The 21,931-nt window shown below is 36.4% G+C and overlaps 1 protein-coding gene across 23 annotated transcripts in view; it reads right to left on the bottom strand.

Annotated features, from left to right (window-relative positions):
• Window positions 1-21,931, bottom strand: part of SORBS2 (sorbin and SH3 domain containing 2) — a 154,553-nt gene that overhangs the window by 91,226 nt on the left and 41,396 nt on the right. The window contains exon 3 of one of the 23 annotated variants that reach the window (XM_042779291.1): window positions 19,660-19,722. The exons of the other annotated variants lie outside the window; for them this stretch is intronic. The gene's annotated coding sequence lies outside the window, so the exon portion shown is untranslated. The remainder of the gene's footprint in view (window positions 1-19,659; window positions 19,723-21,931) is intronic. 23 annotated transcript variants of the gene reach the window in all.

The raw sequence follows: 21,931 nt of genomic DNA on the forward strand, positions 1-21,931 counted from the left end.
CTAAAGATCAATAAAATGGGGGAAAGATGGTAAGATTTTAGCTTAGATTAATGAGTTTTTAAGCAAAACTTAGAGTAGGTTTATTCACTGCTGATCTGAATAGACATATGGCCTCTTCAGTTCTGCTGCACAAGAAACAATTCTGGTCTTTCAATCTTCATGCTGACTTATATCATAATGCCTCAATATCTAAATGACTCATCAGTGACAGCAAGTCAAATGCTATAAACTTGTATCTTCTATTCCTGCTATAAAGTCTGCCTTATATCATGCAGTGTATCTTATTAACTCCTAGCACATTTTGCCATTTCTCATGAATCATAGCACTGCTTTGCATAGCTGTAATCCCATCAGAGACTTAACTGTTTACAGGAAAGAAGATATTTAACAGCAGTAATATTATATGCTCTCAAAACAAAGGAAAACTCCTTATGTACCACACATGAAAACCAGAATAATCAGCCCTGAAGGCTAGAATTTGAATGTTTTACTGATACTGTATTTTGCGTTTTCCCATGGGGCACAGTCATCAGTTTTCATTTCATAGCATTTCACTCCTCCAGCTAACAGACATCAAAATAATGCTATAACCACTGTTTACAACATGACTATGTGCATTGTACTGTCAGCTGATTTCAGACCTCATGAAATCCAATATGCATCAATGCTATATAGAACAACAGCAAAAAAGCTACAATTCTTCTTAATATAGATAGCCAAAGAAGAACTACCAATCATTATAGTTGGGAGCATAGTTAACTCATGTAAATAAGGAGTGTTAATTAACTACCTGTACCTGCTAGCTGAATTTCAAAAGTTCTAGACATTTGGTAATTTTCAGATTGTATGCTTATCCTTCTCTCTCCCTATCTTATTCTTCACCAGCACATTCAAGATTTCTGGTAATGAGCATATCCTTTAACCATTCTAGAGCAAATCAGAAACCATCTAAAGCTAAAACTTACAGAGATTAAGCAGAATGTTACTGGAACAATTGTGAGATGGCACACAAAAAGGGTCTTCACAGCAATGCTGAAAGAAAACATCAGATGTTTGTGCCAGGCTTGCAGCAAACATGGGACAGGGTTAAAGATCACCCAAAAGGTGACTGTGTGCCTGTACAGCACTGCCACGTGTGACTGTGCAGTGCACTGGAATCTTTCTGCCAGCCACCCACAGTTCAGCTTTCCATGCTCTTCCACAATAATGTGTAAGACCCACTACCACAGGAATGAAGAGGGAGGGGCACAAATCAGGATGAATTTTGACTCTCTTAGTTCCCTACTACCAAAGCAAATGGTGCCAGCAAATGGAAGAAGCACCCTAAATAGTCTACTATTGACTCCATTCCTTACCCAAACCTACTCCCTCATCCCATGAGAAGATCCTGTTTGTGTTCTGGATGAGGCCAAGATTGGCAGAAACAAGTGATTATAAAACTACTGCAATAACTACATCCACACAGAGGGAATAAGCTGAAGCAGTAGAGGTAGCACTAGCTGGCATTTCCTAAAGCAGCCTTCACAATGTTAATGCCTTTGCCCATCACCTTCTAGATTTTCTCTCCTTCTGAAAGGAAGGGGAAATACTGAAGTCTTATTATCTGACACCACAGGGACACCCAAGTCACTCTTCTAGTTCCACTAGACAAATGTCTGCCTTCTAAGCTCTCAGCCCCAGATCCCTTCCTAACTAATCTTATCTCTCTTAACTCACTTAATTCCCAGTTTTGTTGCCACTACTCTTCAAACCAAACTCCTCCTTCCCCAAAAGGCAATTTGTCACAGTCTACTGCTCTTATTCCCTCAGTCTTCAAGCCAGGCAGCCTTTTCCTCTGCAAAGATTGGTCTATAGTGAGTCTGAAAGAATAGCAAACACCAGCACCTAATTTTCAGATTGCTCTAGCATTCAACAAAGTACCAACTATGTGAAAAGTCCTACTCATTCTCTATACTAGCCCTGGCACATGAAGCATTCAAGTACTCAATTCTAATTTTTCATTCATGTGCAATGGGAATAGATTTTCAGATTCTGCTTTTGCCAAACCTCTACTGAGCACCTGCAAACAGATTTTTCTGTGAATTTTTGTAACCAGAGGGAAAAGTCACATTTCTGGCAAACCTGTGTTAAAGTTTTTCACTGTATTCCAGCCAGTGGGTCCAAATTTAGCTAGATTATAGGTGAATTTTTAATGGAAACAAAATCATTATAGTGTAGAATCATGACCTCTAGCTTTTGACAAGAAACTTGAAACAGAATCTTAAAACAGAAAATTATGATAATAAACAGATAATGGATCTGCTGCAGGTAGTTAACAGAGGCTAATAGTGCAGGTCTAAACAAAATGATTGAATATTTTAATACAAGGTTTGTTTCATCATTACAATGGAATATGATAGCACACAAAGTCTGTTCTGCTTTCTAACCACCCAGTGACATTTTGCCAAGGGTATGTTCCCAGGAGCACTGATGCCAGCAGGATTGAGTGGTTTAGCACTGCTTCCAAACACAGTATGTTACATCGAGGTTATCAGATTAATTCAAATGTACCTGCAGCAGCCCCAGTTCTGATGCCACCACAAGTGCTATTTGGGGTTCATTGTTCTGCTTGGTAAGCGTCACTCAACTAACTCATGGAGTGCCTGCACATGGGATGGTGTCTGTTTCAGGAAAACACATGGATCAGTTACATGCCTTGTTGTAATGTCAGCTGTTCAACCTCATCAACTGCAGTATGAATAACAAAAAGGGGGATAGATGACATAATGCAGCATGACAGAATATCTTCCTTCCTGTACCACACCCCAGATTACTTAATATAATTATTAAAATTATGTCCTCAGTTTTATCTGGTGTACCCAGTATCTTAATGTCAGTTTTACAGCACTAGGCATTTTTATGTATTTATTTATTTTAAATTGGCAACAGTAAGCACCATTCCCTTAGCAGATGTTCTCAGTTCCCACACTCTTAATTATAGTTTTATAACTACAGCCACCTACCATACAGTGCACTGCAGCAGTGTGTCATTTTGAAAGCCACAGTTACTTGCTCATTAAATTCCCCTGCTTTGTAGAGCACAACAGATTTCAATTGTATGCCAACCCATGTGCACGTAACAAAGACACAGGCTTCAACTCCAGCACAAGTATTTCACATGAATGTGTGTAAGTTAACATGGAGGCATGCTGATTTTTTTAGGAGTGCTCAGAAGAAGAAAATATCATTAGGGTAAATGCATTGTATGATTTTAATTAATACATGACACTGATTGTTACGAGGCATAACAAGTTACAGTAATTTTTCCTCTGAAGAGTTATTTAAAGTAGCTTGAAAAATGAAAATTTAATTGTAAACAAATCTATCAACAAGCTAGACAGAAAAACATGAATAAGACTGTTATCTTTCTATTGCTTTCATTCACCACTGTATGAAAGTCTAAAACTTTATACAGGATTCAGACCTCATACTGAACAGTGATGGGAACAGTGTATATTCCAATACAGCCATGGCAGCCTGTCACCATCTCCTTTCAGCTTAGCCATATGAAAACCCAGAAGATTTTTTCAGGAAGAAGTGTCAGGGTGCTCTTTCAGTTTTTGGTTTTCTCAGCAGCTTCCTGGGATGTTTCTCAGCACTCATAAATTGCTTACAAACTACCAGGTAGCAGCCCAGCAATCCTCACAATGGAGTACAGCATCTTTAAAGTTATCATTTCCAGATTTTTCTACAGACAAAAGAGTCTGCAGAGGCAATTGGTAAATTTTAATTATCTTACGAATTGCAGTCCTACATAGGAGATTGGTAAAATTTTTAAATCAAACGTGGGGCTATAGGCCTGAAAAGATACTAACTGGAATTCATCAATACCTGCTTCGTAAGGATTTTTATATTCAATAGTCTGGCTTATAGCAGTATTGTTTAAAACTTGTTATTTCACAATAATTCAGATCCAAAAATGCATTAACCACATGAAACAGTAAGAGAGGACTGTATGGTAGATGGGTAGAGAAGTAAGCGAATCCTTTTTGAAAGGATTCAGTATTTAAAGGACCAACATTAAATTAGATTTAAGAAATTTATAGTGCTTCAAATTATTGATATTTCACCTGAACTTTCTGAATTAAAAGGAAGCAGGTTTAAACTCACACTGCATTTTTAAACATGCATTTTTTCATCCAATAAAGAAGTTATGCTAACTAGTCTGGAAATTTCCTGAAGTCATGAAATGGCAATCTGAAAAGCTGTCAAATTAATAAAGTTAATGAACTGAAAACGCAATTGCTTTTTCATTTCTTACAGCAGTTTCTGGTGCTGCTTGCAAAACACAGTTTACAAGAAACCAGAAGCCTAAAAGAAGGAATAATTTCTAAAATAGAAATAAACTAGTTTAATATTTCCACTAAGCCATCATCTTAAATTGGTCCCAGGAGATGTAAATACTTCCCCTGAATATCAGTAACATTTGAAGTAGTAAGATGTTCTTTCTCCCATCTAAATGAAATGGTGCCAGAGTACTTCCAATCAAAAAATGAGCTAATTCTGAAAGTCTATGCATAAATAAAGGAATGTATGTAAGACTCAATTTGCCTTTGAAAGGAAATTTTTGACCAAGACAGATTAGTGTTTTGATTTCTATTTCAAATAACTAAAAATTTTATACTTCTTGAGAAACTAACAGTTTTAAGGAATAAATGACCTGTATTATTGCTGATGCATGCCAAATTTTTTTTCTATTCTACAGTCTTGCTGAAATTCTCTACTTCCCTTCTTTCAGTACTATAATTGTTTTCATACTCAGTTTTCACCTGTGTGTCTAATCCATACAGTCTCACTTTCCTGGCATCCTATCCTCATTTCTGAAGGTGATCTGAGATAATTTTCCACTTTCTCTAAGTATTATCAATGGCATAGGTACAGAAGTTCCTAAATTAAGTCCTTTCATTTCAAAGGTGTGGCTGTGAACATCTCTCTGGTTTCTGGTATTTTGGCTGTAATTTCATCCCATTATGTCCTACTTCTTGGAAGTCTCCCTCATTCAAAATGCCCATTCTTAAGCATCACCTCTGTTGCTGAAGAATGTGCACTTCTTTATAGGATTACTGTAATGAACACTATCTATATGTCCCTTGTAAACTTGATGAGGTTGAAATTCCCATTCAAACACAATGTTTTGTAGGAAAATACTTTTTCACAGAAAAATGTTTGTAGAAATGAGTAGCAATTATGGAAAATGGTGCATAAGTTGCAAAATTGTTAAGAGGTCTGCTTTGACTTTATTTACCTGATAGCTTGTTTTCAAATTACATGTTTGATTTTTTGGCTAGTCCAAGCTTTTATTTAGATATAAGTTAATTCACTGTAAATGAGCTCTGAAGAACACAAACAAAATGTTTCAAAAAATTATCTTAATCTGGTCTTCGCACTCACAGAAATTTGACATTGATGTTCAGGTTTTGATTTGCTTAGAAGGTCTGGAATACTTTCAAAAAGATTTCTGTAAAGCAAAGTAACAGTTTCCCATGCAACTCCCACTCAGCTCTTCAGCTCTGCCTTATGATTCACCTCAATTTAACTACTGACACAGCAATAGTGCCTTGCCTTCAAGCATATTTTAATGTAGTATTAGTTACCTTAAAGAAACCACAAGGCAAACACCAGATTTAAGTGAAGATAAGGTTCCCATTTTTCTGCTACTCCCTTCTGCTATATAGCTATAATATATAAATTCTGCTCTTATTTAGAATAATTTATACCTCCTTGAAACCAGCTGCCTCATGTTATCATACTCATAGTTCCTCTTTAAAAACCTTATATACTACTCCTACCTGTGATATATTGTTTAGAATTAATTTAATTGATTTTTTTTATATAGTAGAGTAATCTAACTTGTTATTTGCTTAGGCAAGAGATGTCTGCTTATATCTACTTCCCAACTCGTTTCTAAGTGTCTATCACACTTTTTTTCAGTATAATTATTTTATTTTTTCTTACTAAAGAACACATGTTCTCACTGTTTTATGAAACTGGCGGTTTCAACACAACCACTGCAATGAAAGACTACAACAGATAACTCACTCTTGCTAGAAATTTTTATATCATGTGGTAAGCCAATGCTAATACCAAAAATCATTGATTATTTTGAAAATCAATACTCAGTGGTTCTGTGATTCTGTCTTCCCAAGTCACTTTTAGGTGTGATGGGGCCCTGATCTCCTGGAGATGGTTAAACACCTGTCTGCCCATGGGAAGCAGTGAATTCATTCCTTGCTTTGCTTGATTGTGTAGCTTTTGCTTTCTCTATTAAGTTACCTTTATCTCAACCCATGAGTTTTATTTTACCATTCCAGTTCTCTCCCCAGTCCTGCTTATGGGGGAGTGAGGGAGCTTGAGTGAGTGAGTGTGAGGCTTGGCTGCTCCCTGGGGGTAAACCATGGGTAAACCATGCATTCTTAGTTTGCTTTGACAACAGCCATCAAATTTGATCCATTAGTAAAAGCAATCAACACTGCTGCATAAAATTCTTAATGTGCTTTGAAGTCATTGTATTTTAAAGCATTTATTCTATCTTATGAAAGCCAGTAGAATATGTAGCAAATAAAAAGAAACAAACACTTAGCGATTGTTGAGTAAGTTATTATGGTGGTGAAGAAGTATACTGTAAAATCAGTGTCTAGCAATAGAGAGTTCTTGAATATGGCTTTTGTGTGAGACGCAGGCTATCTTACTGGGAGAATAACTGTCAAAAACTGTTATTACTAGACACGGTAACAGATGTGATTACAGGCTTTATGGATGTCTAAAGAAAGATATAAGCTGTGTCTGTGCTCTAGTGCAGGACAGTGCTGCACCGTCTTCAGCTGAGTGACATCAGCAACAAGAAAACAGAGTAGAAGATAAGGCCCTATGAATGTATCAACAGTGAATTAGTAACTAAGGCCATGCCATCCAAAAACCACTGAATTTTTATGAAGTGCAGAAACTCTGAAACAGCAAATGCTTCTGAATATTAAGTGAACCAGAAGTGTAGGTTTCAAAAATTATTAACTGTTCCCTTGTGTCCTTGGTACTCTTATTTTATATTGAATGTCCCATTGTGCTTCATGGCCTCTGTGCTGGTTGGCAAATACAATCTATCGTTCCACTCTACCTAGCACTTTTAGAAACTGGGTAACTTGCTTCAGTTTAGTAGATTTTAGAAATACTGATACCAGATGAAGCCATAGCCTGAGTTAAAGCGCAAGAAATTAATACCTCAGTCATATCCCTAACCACAATTCAGTGACTGCTGTTATGTACCCCATTTCCAGTGGGTATCGGCACAAGTCTTCCAAACACCTGAACTTGTGCAAAAGCTGCCCATGCATGCACAAAGCCTCTTCATCTCCATAAGCACCCAGAACTAAATGCTGCATGTTATATTCTTCCAAGAAGAAACCTTGCATTTAGTATAAGCATGCATTCCTTTACTTTTCTGCTAAAAGGAAGGAAACTGTGCCTTAACTTGATGGTCTCTGAATTTTTGCATGAGTAGGGTATTAGCTTCATTTAAATGATACCAAATCACTACTTAAATTAACTGAAAGCAAAAACTGAGTCATCAGAGTCAATAAATACCTATTTGCATAATATAAGCAATAAAACAGAGTCCTACTCCAAACTAAAATGTTCAATTTTCTGTAACACTCTATAATTTTTCCTGTGTGCCCTCTGGTCAGCTGTTTTCTTGATCTTCCAGACTTAGAAATAGTGAAGAATGCAAATACTTCCTGCTATTTCCTCAGCTGTTATAAACCAGTGAAGTTCAACTGAGGTCTATAGTGCCTTTTTACTCTAGTTTAGGATCCAACCCCTTAATCATCTCATATTCACTAAAATCTGTTTCATACAAGAAAGTTCTATGTAAACAGACATTACAGACTATGAAATTTCTTCCACCACTTACAACATCAAACACAATACAGACTTTCTTGGTTTGTTGTTTTTAATTTAGAAATTATGTAAATATAAAGTACTACTATGCATAAATAAGTCACCCCCAAGTAACATTGCTGTACTTAATGTTCAATAAATCACAGTTTGTAGTGACCTATCAACATTAATGGACAACAATATATATTGTATTACCATACAGCAAATAGGACAGAGCAACTACCACAATCCAAAAGTTTTAAATTTTGCCCCTAGAAAGAAGACACAGAATGTACATGTGATATTCAAAATGCTGCCATATTAGGATTTGCTTGCAGAAGCACAACAAAGCAGAACTGTTCAGTGGCTCTAAAGTAATTTTTTGGCTTTTGAATTTCAGATAATTCACAATTTTTTTTGGTCATAGATACACTTAAAAGGGGCCAGCATTTATCTTAAATTGTTGTACATTATTTGTGCTCCGTGTTCTAATACAAGCTATAATAGTAACTTCTATGCAAGAGTCTCCGAAGTATCACCTTATTATAAAACTCAAATTACCTTTGTCAAAAATAGTGTAACTAATAACAACTATCAAAAAGAATTCTGTCACCTTTTCTCCCTTATGCATCACTTCACTTTTTAGTATAGTTTAAAAGAGCAAAATTCATTGTACATATTAATGATTATCAAATCAGTGAAAATTTCTTTTTGGTTTGATCTTTTTCCATTACAGAAGTCCTAATTCCATACCACCAAGACATCTAATCACTTTATGACTTCACAACATTAAGACAGCCTGATTCAGGGGCAAACCATTTTTGTTTGTGCTATCTCAAAGGAACAAAACCCATCACTCCTTTTTCCCCATAAAATATATAATTACACAACTAAAGATTTTTATTCTAAAAGAGCAGATAGAGTGGAAACTGCTGTAGAAATGGGTACTTGAAGCAAAGGAGCAAGATTCCTCCATTGCTGTACTCCATCAACTTCTGTGCTTCGAAAACCTGACTACAGTAGCTTATGTTAAGAACTTAAAGTTTAAAATATAAATTATTTCATTTTAAGGGTTAAACATTACCAGCCTATTTGAACCAGGTCTTGAGGGCTCCACCAGTACAGACATTATATTATTGAAGTAACGAAGCTCAATTTTGTCTCCTGTTACATAAGTATCACCACATAAACAAATAAAAAGCACTTTTTTTTTTCTCTAAGCCTTGTTTCCAAGACATGGGAGGATGAAGAGCCCTCCTCTCCACTGATCTCAGTTTTTCATCTGAGAATTTCTGTACTGTATATGAGCTGATGTGTTATCCAAGAAAGTTGCTGTCAAAAAGCCACACACAATCTACCAAGCCAGATACTAGAGATGTAGAGATTCACGTAATAGCAGTCCTGCCTTTACTAAAATGATACTTTTGAAATTTGTCTTACAAGAAATTACTCAGCACAGGACTTCAGTTTGTAATTCATCACTATTGTGTCCAGAAGGTTATAAAACCATTTCCGTCTTTCTCCAAGAATGCTCAGCTAAGTGAATATAAACCTAAATTACAGTGAACTGCCACACTCCAACACATCTCAGCTAATTATGTTTGGCAATTATGTCTGGTAACTATTTTTATTTCACAGAGTTTTGCATGTATGGCTCTCATATGAAGATGATGGGCATTAACACCAATAAGTTGTGTTGTTTTTAGCTGCTACTGTTCGACTGCTGTAGAAAGTTAGACACACCCCTGTCCCACACAGACTTCCTTGAAGTATGACAGCAGGAAACAAATGTGGGTGTAACTGGACAGGCTGCAATTGTTTTGAGCTTCCACTGGATGTAGAGTTAGCAAGTCAGTCAGAGGTCAGAGCTGTCACAGCGTCCCACAAGCTGAGCAGGGCTACTCCACTGCGTCTTTGGTTCATCTTTGGAGCTCTTGTAGCTGCTTCCAGGCAAGCAGACATGGGAAGAGTTTAATAATAAAGAAAGCAGGCAGTGGTTTTGTCAGAATAATTTTCTCTGCAATGCTTTTGACAAGTCTTTTTAAAAGGTATTTGAGAGGAGCCTGGAGAATTCTTCCTGGGAGGAAAAAGAGGCAATTTTGAGATGTGAACTAACTCACAGTAGCCACAATGGACACTGTGGAGCACATACTAATGAACTGCCTCCTGTATTAACTTAGACTGCTAAGGTTTCCTTCAAACAAACAATCTATAAATGATCTCAGAGTAAATTAACCTTATGGCTTTATGTACTGGACTGCACCTCAGGGTACCTGGACTCATTTCTCAACGTGAGAACAAAGAATCAGTATGAACTCTTGCAGTATCATTTTGTTAAACAAATGAAACAAAATATTCTGTGAAGGAGCAAGAAAAAATGCCTGCCAGTAATTTTTGTATTGAACTCTCTGGAATTTCATGTACATTTGGCACAAAGAGACAAATTACCAGACTTATAAGTTTGGCTCCTCATTAAAATATTCATTGAAACAATGCAACTGTTCTTTTGTGGATCATTAGTACCAAGCAAATTCAAGTTCATGGAGATCACCAGCCTTGGGAAGTTTCTGTTACAGTGGAGGTATCCCTCAAATGCTGGAGGAACAGGCTGACAGGAAACTCATGAAATTCACCAGTCCTGTACCAGGGATGAAATAACTCCAGGCAGTACTTACAGTCCAAGGAGCAGCTCTGCAAACCAGGACCTGTGAATCTCCCTAGAGGAACAGAAGTAGACTGTGTGCCTTTAGAGCAATGATGGCCACGTGCACAGAAGCTGCACTAGCAAGAGTATCACAGGTATGTCAGGGGTAGTTACAGGTTGGCTCTGCAGCTCCATTTTAACTCTTCCACACATTCCATTTTTATGCATTGGGAATAGCAGTGGACAAGCTGTCTAAACTCAGGCAGTTCCAGAGTTTTGAGTCTGAACGCCATTACTTTACATATCAAGAAAAAACATGCAGTGGTGAAAAAGGGGCTCTTTTGGCTTGTATAAAAAAACCAAACCGAAACAAAGAAAAAATAAACCAACTAAAAAATCCCAACAGACGGCAGTACAGGAGGAAATGACATAAAATGATCTCACCAAGGAAATGACAGTCAGAAATAGACAAGCCTGGGAAAAAGAATGGGTTTAGCTGTTCTCTAGAGTGCCTCCTGAACAACTGTGCATTGTGTATCATCAGTAAAGTGAGTCAACATTGCAGAGGTAAGGGAGAAGTTTAATCTACAATAAACTGTACTGGGTTCTGTTTATACTGTGTTGACACAATTTTATTATGCACAAGCTCATTTTTGGCACAAGCTTAAGCTTACTGTAGGTAAAATGGTGATACTGTTTAGAGCTGCTTTTGCATTAGTCAACAAAAGTTCCTAAAGAGGTGTCCGTGAAAAATCATTACACGAAAGAATCAAGATCTGTAATTACAGGCTAACTTTTTGATAAATTATTTCTGACCTCTGCCATCTGGACCAGTCTAAGCATTACAGGAATTTAATATTTTAGCTTTTTAGCAGAAAGGTCATACAGATGTATACACATAATGTATCCATTATTCAGAGTAAATTCAAAATTATTCTCATTTTACCTTGTGAAGAAACATAAATGCATTGGCCATGCTAACACATTGGCAAATAGCTTTTGTGACTCATGTTCAACAGCTATAGCTGATTTAATACCTGCCAAATCCATCCCACAATGTAAACAACTCACAATGCAAGTAGTAACACAGAGAGGCAAATGGCCAAAGATGTGACAAATGTCTTAGTTACCTTTTCACTATGCATTTTCACTAGGCATTTGTGATGGAAAGAATTTTGGTTAATTTTTTGTAGTGACTATTTTATCATTTTTTTAAAATAAGTTGTGAAAAAACCCCACCATCTAACCAAAATCTGGTAGCTGAAAACAAATTCAAGGCTTGAGTCAAGGAAAAACATGGCTAAAGCACAGGCCTGAAGATGTTCTTTTCATTTCCATAAACACATCTAAAGCACTTATTAAATATGAAGTAAATTTTGTCTCTCTTTTGAAAGAGCCTGCTTTTTATGCCAGATGTGTGTGCATAACATTTTCCCAACCTGATAAAACAAAATTGCAAAAAAGACTATGGGACAACCCAGCACATCAGAGATTACTGTATACATTTGAAAGCATCAAAGACAAAAATAGGTAGTTTACCTATTTTTACTTTCCCTTAGTAGAATTGTCCAATGCTTTAACTCACAGTTCTGCATCCCTGCCCCTCCCCCCCAAGCTGGGATTAGTTTTTGCATCAATGTTTGACTTAATTTAGTTTTTATGGGGCCTATTTGCTGCTGTGTTTTTAGTCTTTGCATTTGTGTTCTTCTGTTGTGACTGTTGCTTTTCTGAGAGAAAAACTAGCATCCAAAGGCTATCCCAAATCTTCCTGTCATCTTTATTTTTACATCTATATTTTGTTATATAAAAAATGGTGGAAGAGACAACAATTGCAAGGACCTGCATTCCACACAGTAAAAATTGTACATACATATATTAACTTGCCTCTTGTGGTGTAAAGGTTACACAAATATCCTCCCAGACACTGTCCTTGCAATTCCCCAAAGCCAGCCCAAGGAGTACAGTACTAGGTCTGTATCTTGCCATTCTTGTACTGGCTAGAAATGTGAGAATCGTGTATCTTTGCTAGGTCCAACCTGCAATAACCACTTGACTGAGAACCTCTACAAACCACAAGACATGTATTTTGTTTTTCTCTTCCAGCCCTTTCTAAGGCCTTGAGAAGCAGATTTTCCATACTACAATTTTGATGACATACTTTGAGATCCATTGTCATTCCTCAATCTGAAGATGCCCATTAAAAATTAGTTCTGCAAGCATGCTACACACTAAGTAGAAAGACAATGTAAATAACTCAAACATATTTAACACCATTCTTTAAAACTTCTTTCTTCTTCATGGTACTATTACGTGTTACTAGTATCATCTCACATCTGTAAGGTTTGAACTGAACACTTTCATCTGTGCACACTCTTTCTCTCATTCCCTTTATAACTAGACTACCGCTAAGACTTTACATCTCTTCCTTCTTCATGCTGACCAAGAATAACAGATTACTTCAATGTAGCCTATAGCCCCTACAACAAGCCTCGCTGACTTAGCTGAAATTCACCACATTTCTTTTAGGCTCCATCTAAATTTCATGGTAAAAGTAGTCCAGTAATCACTCTGTTGGTTGCTCTCCAATTCTGACTGAAAATGTGCAAATGCCTCTTTACCTATTTATCCAGTTTTAGTAACTCACACTGATGTACCCAGTGAAAACAACTTTTTCATTAATTCAACAGCATTTTTCACAGTAACTGATGGTTAGTCTGTGCTGGGTTTTTTACACATTTTTTGGTTTTGTATTTTTAAAGAAAGTACATTACTCCTAACTAAACTAGGTTTTTTTTTGGATCATTTCCTGTTAAGGGGCATACCAGAGTGGCCTGGTGCTCTCTGCCTCAATCAGTTGAATCCAATAGGGTGATGGTGGAGAATGAAAACTCCTAGAAATCTCATCTTAAGAAAAAATAACATTTGGACCCTCCTGTTAGTGGTAGCAAACACCTAGGTACTCTAGTTATTAACTAACTAGATGTAATCTGTCATAATGCATGCAAAATGTGAAATAATTTATCCATGTATACACCAAACACTCAATTCTACCAGGATCATCAGATCATAAAACTATAAGCAAAACACTGTTTTGAATCTTTCACAATTCCATAGTCACTGCTGGCATGATTAATTCTACTACCTACAAAAGTAAGTACTTTTTCTATTTTCAGTCTATTTAGATCTAGATCTCAGAACCTAATTAAAAACAGGAAAAAAATTAAGCACGGGTTTTAGAAAGACCTTGTGCCATGCAATTATCTTTTTAATAGAAATTTTCAGCAGGGATTCCTTGTCCTTGGACTAGTCCTGTGAATACTACAAATGCCTACTAACACCATGCGTGTCTAATCAGATGAATGTGGGTCCTATTTAGAAACATCCCCAGCCCATATATGTGAAAGTAGCCCTTTGTCTATAAACAAATGTTTCATGAGATTAAGTAAACCCGTTCATTAAAATCTTTTCATCCTGCTTGCACTAAGAGGAAATGCTCAATTCATACTCTAGAAAGGCATATCAGAAAGCATGAATCCTATATGATATTAAAAGTTCTCTTCAAATAAGAAGCATATTTTGAATTTTTACTTTCTCATGGAAGAAGAAACTAAATCAATGTAGGGGAAGGCCATAAAGCATCAGAAGCAAGATTAGTAGCTGAGATAGGGTATGCAGTCATATTTCATAACTTGCTTTCCTTCCCAGAGTAAATACTGAATCACAGAAAAGGTATTAAATTCCAAGTCCTACAGAAACTATGCAGTGACACTTGACTTTGCCTCAAATAATGGAAAAATTTACAATCATTGTAGTAATTTCCAGACCTTAGACCTTTTTGTTTTATGGCACATAACTGCTTCATCAGACATTTCCCTAAGCGAGTACGGACTGAGCAGTGCAGTGCTTTCTGAGACACTGTCCAAAGACAGGTGAGCTGAAGGGAAAGGCAGCCACACACTGCTCCTGCCTTTCCTCCAGCCTGCATGGCTCAGGCAGCTTAGCTCCTGCCTAAGGCATGGAAGTCTCAGCTGATATTAGTGCTCTGTGATCAGACATCTTTGCTGAAAATCCAACCTTCCCTGTTAGGTTAGGTACGCAAAGAGGGTACTTTGAGAGATGCATGACAGAAAACCCTGAAGCAAGTTTCCTCTGCTATCTTAAGACAGATGAGGTTGTTATACATCTCATAAATCATATCTGAAGGATGCAAAGTTCCAAAAATAACCTTAGATTCTCACAGATTCTCAAATGAGGACACTAGCTTCAAGGCTTTGTACTAATACTGTGTCATGCTGCTAAGATAAATTATGATGCCACAACATAACAGTATCACTACAACACTGAGGAGGCACCAGCTGTGAAGCAAGAGCAACACAGGACTGTCCTGGGCTTTGCACACCCTCTGTCTGGTGTTTTGGTCCCACTGCAGATGCCAATTGTTCAGGGACAATATATGGAATTTGCACACAGAAAAGGAAGGCCAAGGGTGAACTCTGCTCCCAATGTGTTAAATAGAATCAGCAGCCCAAGTACCGCCTATTTACCAATTTAAGCCTTGAATGATGGCATTATTGCATATGATACAGGAGTTTTCTGACATGAAACAATCTGCAAGCTGAGAAATGGTTAATAATAAAAAAGAAATATTTTTTTTCCTACTGACAAGAGTGTTGGTGTATTTCCTGTAACAGACATTGCTATGGTGCATTTTCTAGACACAAATCTGTGCATATTGTGGAGAAATTAAGCTTTCTGATTCGAATATCTGAAGCTGTAATTATGGCTAATACCAGGCTTGAAGCAGGATTCCACTCTTAGCTTTCCCATTTAAAAATATTAGGCTCTGAGTCCAAATATTTAATATATGCTCATAGAATCTATAGTCTTCTCTGACATCTAAAAACAGGATTTTGTGTATAAGGATGGGATTATTCCCAAGGTACAACTAACCATGCACTGTAGAAACCTGCTAGATTTAGGCCTCAGAGAAAAAAACCCTCACATGAAACAGATTTTTAGCACTGATCTTGCATACTAGAAAGCATATGTTTTCTACGTGCACATAGTTAACTGAGCTCAGATAGCTTATATTAAAAGTAGTCTAAACAAATTTTTAGCTACTGTAAGAACTGGAAAAGCAGATTTAGTTCTGCAGTTTTTCAATGCAGCAAGCTCAGGGATATTTTTATGCTTTCTGCTTTGTCAAACTTTTTATAGACGACTTCTTTTCTTTAATTCATTCCAAAAAAAGTCCCCTCCAAATATTTTTTCCATATCTAGACACAAGATGTTGTTTCTTTTCTAAGAATACACAATACTTCAGTTTACAAAACTGTCAGTCAAAGTCCTTGACATGAACATATCTTTATATAGTAAAAGCATCCAAAGCCTTCTTGTGTGGTATGTGGTTACAAAGGGGCAGTCCTATTAGGTGGGAACCTATAAAGTCAGATTTCCCTACCTATCTGATTGGTCATACATACAGAATTTTCCAGTGGAAACCATGAGATTATTTGTCTTTTGCTTCTTTTTTCTGCTTACCCTGTTTGCATTAAATGTGAAGTCATGTATATCTTTGTCCTCTAATATACTGAATATGGCTGCTCATATAAAAGAATCCTGATCATACCACACTAAATTTGCATTTCCAGCTGGAGTCAGAGGATTCATTTACACCAAAAGTTATAACCTCATATGTGGTGGGGGGAGGGGGCTTGCAAATTAGCTGTCAAGTTGAATACTAATATGAAGAATTTAAGAAGCTGACAGTTACCATTTGATACTGCATTACTGATCATGCCTTACGGTAAAGATTAAATTATGTTAATATTGAAAAAATTGCAGCTACTGCAAAATTGAGCAACTAAAAAACCTAAACCAAATCTATTCACCTCTGAATTCAGAAGGGTACAAGTCTTTCTCTCAGAATAATAAAAATGTTATGCATTAAAAAAATTATTGATTTAATGCTATCAAACACATGACACAAGGAGCAGTCTAATAAATGGTTTATAAAGCCAGATTATTTCTGTGTTTATAGCAATTCTCTACTGATGAACAAACTACTACTAGTAGTTTTAGAAATAAATAATTTAACATATACAGTGAAATAAAGAAAAAATATACTAAATGTTGTGCAGACTCTTCTATTAGTGTATTTTTTTCCAGCACCTATCAAACACAAGGCCTTTTGTTACTGGTTTGCATAGTTTTGTCTCACTTCTGCATTATAAAGTATATGAAAGGTTGTATTTATGGTAATAGGAAAAGAAGACAGCAGGTCTAGATAAGGGTGCCTCACTCACTTGAAGAGCTGACAAAAAAACCCCAATCATTTTCTTCAGAACCTACCCCCACCTTATTTCACACACAAAGTATCTGCAATGCCAAGAAACTCACAATATCAGTGACAAGGTGACAAAACCTTAGGGCTGAAGAGGTATGGATTGCTAAGATTTAATATTCTCTGATAAATTCCAAATGCCAGATTTTGGTGATACAATTACTTTAATTCAGCCTATTAATTTGTCCTTCCTATCCTACATATAGGAATTGCCCATTATACATTTAAATGCTATTAACTGTATGTTGACTATTATTTCAAATTACAAAATGTTAGCAGTAAACATTTCACAAGAGGAGAAAGCATCTTGATGGCTACAAGGACACCTTCCCATCCCCCTCTTTACCCTCTGCAATGGGTTAAGTAACAACACTAATAAAATATAGATGATGGAAAACTCAGTCCTTGAGAGAACAAGATGAAGGCATCATATATTTGTGGGAACAACACACATAAACAAAGCTCATTCTATATATTTAGTATTTTTATACTATAAACAAGTATTTCACTAGCTGCTGAAAAAAGAGAAATGAAACTGAAAATTATTATTAATTTTAAAAAAGTAAAAATGCCTGTAAAGGTAAAAATTTAACATTTTCTTGTGCGTCAGTTTTTAAAACAATGGGCTGTATGACTTGAGCTTTTCTATATTTTCTATTGGTGCTGTTTTCTACAACTGATGCATGTCATGAACAGCAGCTACACTTGAGAGAGAAACCAAGGGGAACAAATACACAGACCACTGCAAATCTCTTGCTGAGCAAAATCAAATTCAGAACACAACTGCCAACAAGAGTAAACAGACAAATATTTCACTAAACTTTTACAATAATAAGAGAGGTATGGTGCTATCTGTTAATGAGACTGAGCGCACAGAAGTAAATTCTCCTTAATGTATGATGTATGTGTGAGTGCCAACACCTGCTATCCAATTTCTTGCAGAATTCACAGGAAGGCCATGCATGTAAATAGCAAAACAGAGAATTAGGATAAAATCTTTAGACTGGGATACCAAGCCAACTGAAGAACCCAGACATATAACAGTCATATTGCTGAGTTCATCATATCCAGCTTTCTAAGCATATGTTTATAAAATTCAATTTTCATTGCTTCAAGATCCCAAGCTGGCATCATTCCAAACTCCCAGGTTTCTAGAGCATAGTACAGCACAAAAGATAATTTGATCCTAAGAGTAGCAAGGGTCCAACATTTTCCCCCATACATCAGGGCAGCCTGAGAGGAGAAAGAATGCAAATGCGTCACAGCTAAATTGTAGAGCTCCTTTTTCCCTTCATTTACATTTTTTGTTAAGGCTAATGATGCAGATGTTCAACATTTAGCCAAATTCTCTATTAAACTTGTAGCATCAAAGGCAAAGCTATGAACTTGGGCAAGTGTTTCTAAAACAATCAAAATCCACAGCTCGTTCATCTTCTCACACTGCATGACTTCTTGAAGCAAGCAAAAATTATGCATCTCTCTGCATAAAGCAGAAACACCAAAATGTGTGACAATGTAAACAAAGTCTGTTGGATGATTCCACAGATTCGTAACAGCAAGATGTCATCTTAGATTTTTTTAATTTGGACTCCTTTGAGCAATTTGTGTTTAACTTGTGTTTAACTATAGGAAATATTCACTGTAGTTAACTATATGACTACTGCCTCTACATGAATCCTGCAACTACAAGTATATAAAACGTTTATAAACATTTTACAAAAGAAATGTGCATATAAACAGTCTCACAAATCAACACACAGCATACTAATATCAGACTAGCCAGAAAGATCAGGACCAAGGTCATGATTTACCTACTACAATGTATATGGTGTTCAGAAGACAAAGAAGCCACATATACCACTGGAGCAAAGAAACTAAACTCTCTAGTTTCCTTCAGGAAATCTCTGGATACAATTAGGTACTCTAAATCAGCTTTTAACACTTTTACAGTACAGAATGAATTGACATGTTCCATATCTTCCAGAACAGGAACACACAATCACTAGCACCTGGTGGCTTCCACTTACACAATGGCATGCAAATCTCCTGGTACGGTTAAACCCAGGACTAACCTCACTTTGCCTCTAAAATGCTGAGAGTGATGAATAATGTGGTGAATAATGTAAAAGTAACAGATCACCAAAAGAAACTCTTTCACTTTTCACTTTTCACTGGTGAAAAGAGTAAGACTCACATTCCACTGCTCTTTTCAGAAAATTTCATTTCAGAAAGACAAGTAGGAGGAAATAGTTTGCTAAAGAATAAAAGAAATCAGCAACTGGAAAGGACAGGTAGTTATAAAAGGACATGAAGCCCTAAGACAAAAAGATGGCTGGGGAAGGAGCTGATGAAGAGGCCAGGCCTGTCGACATTTTGGCCTGATTGGTATATTTTTGGGCTACCTCTGCACCCTACTGAGATCAAGAAACTTTTAAGAGCTTCACTTCACATAATAGGATGTAAAAAAAGTAGTATAATAAAAGCCTTGATAGAGCTCTGCTGCAGTAGCACTCTCTGGGAAAATGACAGAAGCCTAAACATGCTCAACAGCCATCCCTGAGCGCTCCTCATGTGCATCCAGGTGGGCAGAAGAGTTAAAGCCAAGATCTGCCAAGAAAAAGTATAGACCTAAATCTTATACCCAGAAGGTAGTGAGAAATAAAAAAACCAAACCAAACAAACAAACAAACAAACAAACAAACAAACAAAAATAATAATAAAAATAATTTTAAAATACAGCAGCAAAACCAACAGATATTACCTATTACTGTAACAAGCTCCACGATCTCAACTGCACAGCTAAGGTCAAAGTACACACCCAATTCTGAAAATGGGAACAAGAAACACATTAAAAAAATAATGCTCGGATTTTATTTTATTTTATTTTTTTTAACCAAGCTAGATTGAAAAGGAGATAAGACTCAAAGTCATTGACAGGAAGTGAAGGGAGGTATATAAATGGAGGCAAGGTTTTTTGTTTTTTTTTTTAAATTGTTGTTTGTAACATCTTGAACTATGTAATTTTTGACTACCAAGAATTTAATGTTATTTCAACTATAAACCATAGTGTGTTGTCAAGAATTTAATTTAAAATTACATATTTCCACCACAATTAATGTATTAAATTCTCATCATTCCAGGAACAGAGGCATACTTAAGATGTTCAATATATTTTATTTTGAAACTATCCATGTAATTTGCAAGAGCATCTTAAAACTGAACTTGGAAAAAGATAATTTCAGATTTAAAGTTGAACAATGAGTCAGCAATTTCTCATGAAAAATAGAAATGAAAAGTTAATACACTACTCAAGAATTGCTCCCATTGTTTACTGTAGTTATGAACGTAAGCACAACCGATATAGGCCTCAATCTTTAACATCCAAGTTATGTTTTTGCCCCAAATTTGAATCAACCTTCTTTGAGATGGCCAGGAAGCTATCCCACACAGATAAAAGGTATTTCAGTGAGCTGTATCTTGTGAGAATCATGTCTTACTAGAATACCTAGCATATGATTGCATCTGTTGCACTAATCACTTGAAAAGAGTGTCCAATCACTTCAATGGTGATTGGACATAGCTTGTCAACAAAGGATATTTTGTACAATAGGAAATGGAAATGTACAGCTTATTTGGATGTATTAAGAGTGGTAAGTCACTTTCCTCTTCAGCTTTTACTTCTGTGTTTGGGAACATAATGTGTGTTTACTCTCTGACAATATAGGATAACAAACCGTAGTCATTTCCTATCGACCAGTTCATTGTGCAGCTCAAAGAATGTCAAGGTCATATTTTTATTCCAAGTCACAGTTATAGCCCTGAAGGTAGCATGCAGTGCTTCATTAGCCACATTGAATTTTACAGAACATTACTAATACCTAAATGAACAATCTGCTTTAAATCAATGCAGCATCTGACATGCTCTTTCTGGAATACAAAAGAGCCGAGAAAACACAGTAATTGAAATACCTGTGATTTGATCACACTAAATATTTTGCCCAATAATTTCTTTCATAACCAAAACACATAATTTTCCAGACTGGATGTGTTGGGTATGATTTTGAGACAGCCTTGACTCAGTCCACGGATAAGTACACCCTGGTGCATACAGCAGTGTGTCATCATCTTTTCAGCTGACTAGATGTGAAAATAAGTGATAGAATTTGCATATGCACAAAGAAAAGTCACATGTAAATTCCATAGTTGGGCAAACCTGAGGACCAGCATGCCAGAGATTATGTATGCAATTAGTATCACATACATGAAATGGTGCGTATAATTACAGACCGCATTTGAAAATGCATCCTGCGTCATCTGTACCCTTCCACGCTCCCTATGTACTCACCAGGAGCCCAAGTGTTGGTCTTTGCACAACACTAAGCATGAGTGTCTATATCCACTGGTACAGCTGTCATGAGCGCTGCCTTCCAGCTATCATTCTCAGATGCTCATCAGCCATACTTATTCCAATCCAGTCCATAGAGTGAGTGGCTCAGCTGCTGTCCACAGACTGGAGTTTTTAAACAGCAGCTGTTTAGTCATGATACTAAGTCCATATTTTTAACAGACAAGACATTCTTGCAGAAAAAATTGGCACACTGCTTTTGGTTTTACACAGGTCTTAGTTCTCACATTTTTCTGGTACTAGAGCTGCAATGCCAGAAACAGTAACGCCAGAAACTTTATTGCATACACTTCCCACAAAGAAGGCAGAAAAGTCTGTTCAAAAACATGGAAAATACTATCTCCTCTTAATTCTAAACAGGCATATAGTATTTGTTTGACAGACTATACAGTTCCAGTATGTAATTTACATTCTTTTAATTATTAAAAAATGCTTATTACCATTATCTACTAAAGGGCACTTTCACCACAATAACAGTCTCAATGTTACCCACCAGTACATAATTCTACTTAAAAGTACTCAAGTACTCTTCTGACATTATTTAGTGATTCTTTCCCTCCTTGGTAAAAACTGCAGATTACTCACATTATCTTTAAAGGTCAATACAAATCAATCTAATTATATTTAG

This window comes from Catharus ustulatus, chromosome 5, assembly GCF_009819885.2.
Source record: "Catharus ustulatus isolate bCatUst1 chromosome 5, bCatUst1.pri.v2, whole genome shotgun sequence".
NCBI lineage: Eukaryota > Metazoa > Chordata > Aves > Passeriformes > Turdidae > Catharus > Catharus ustulatus.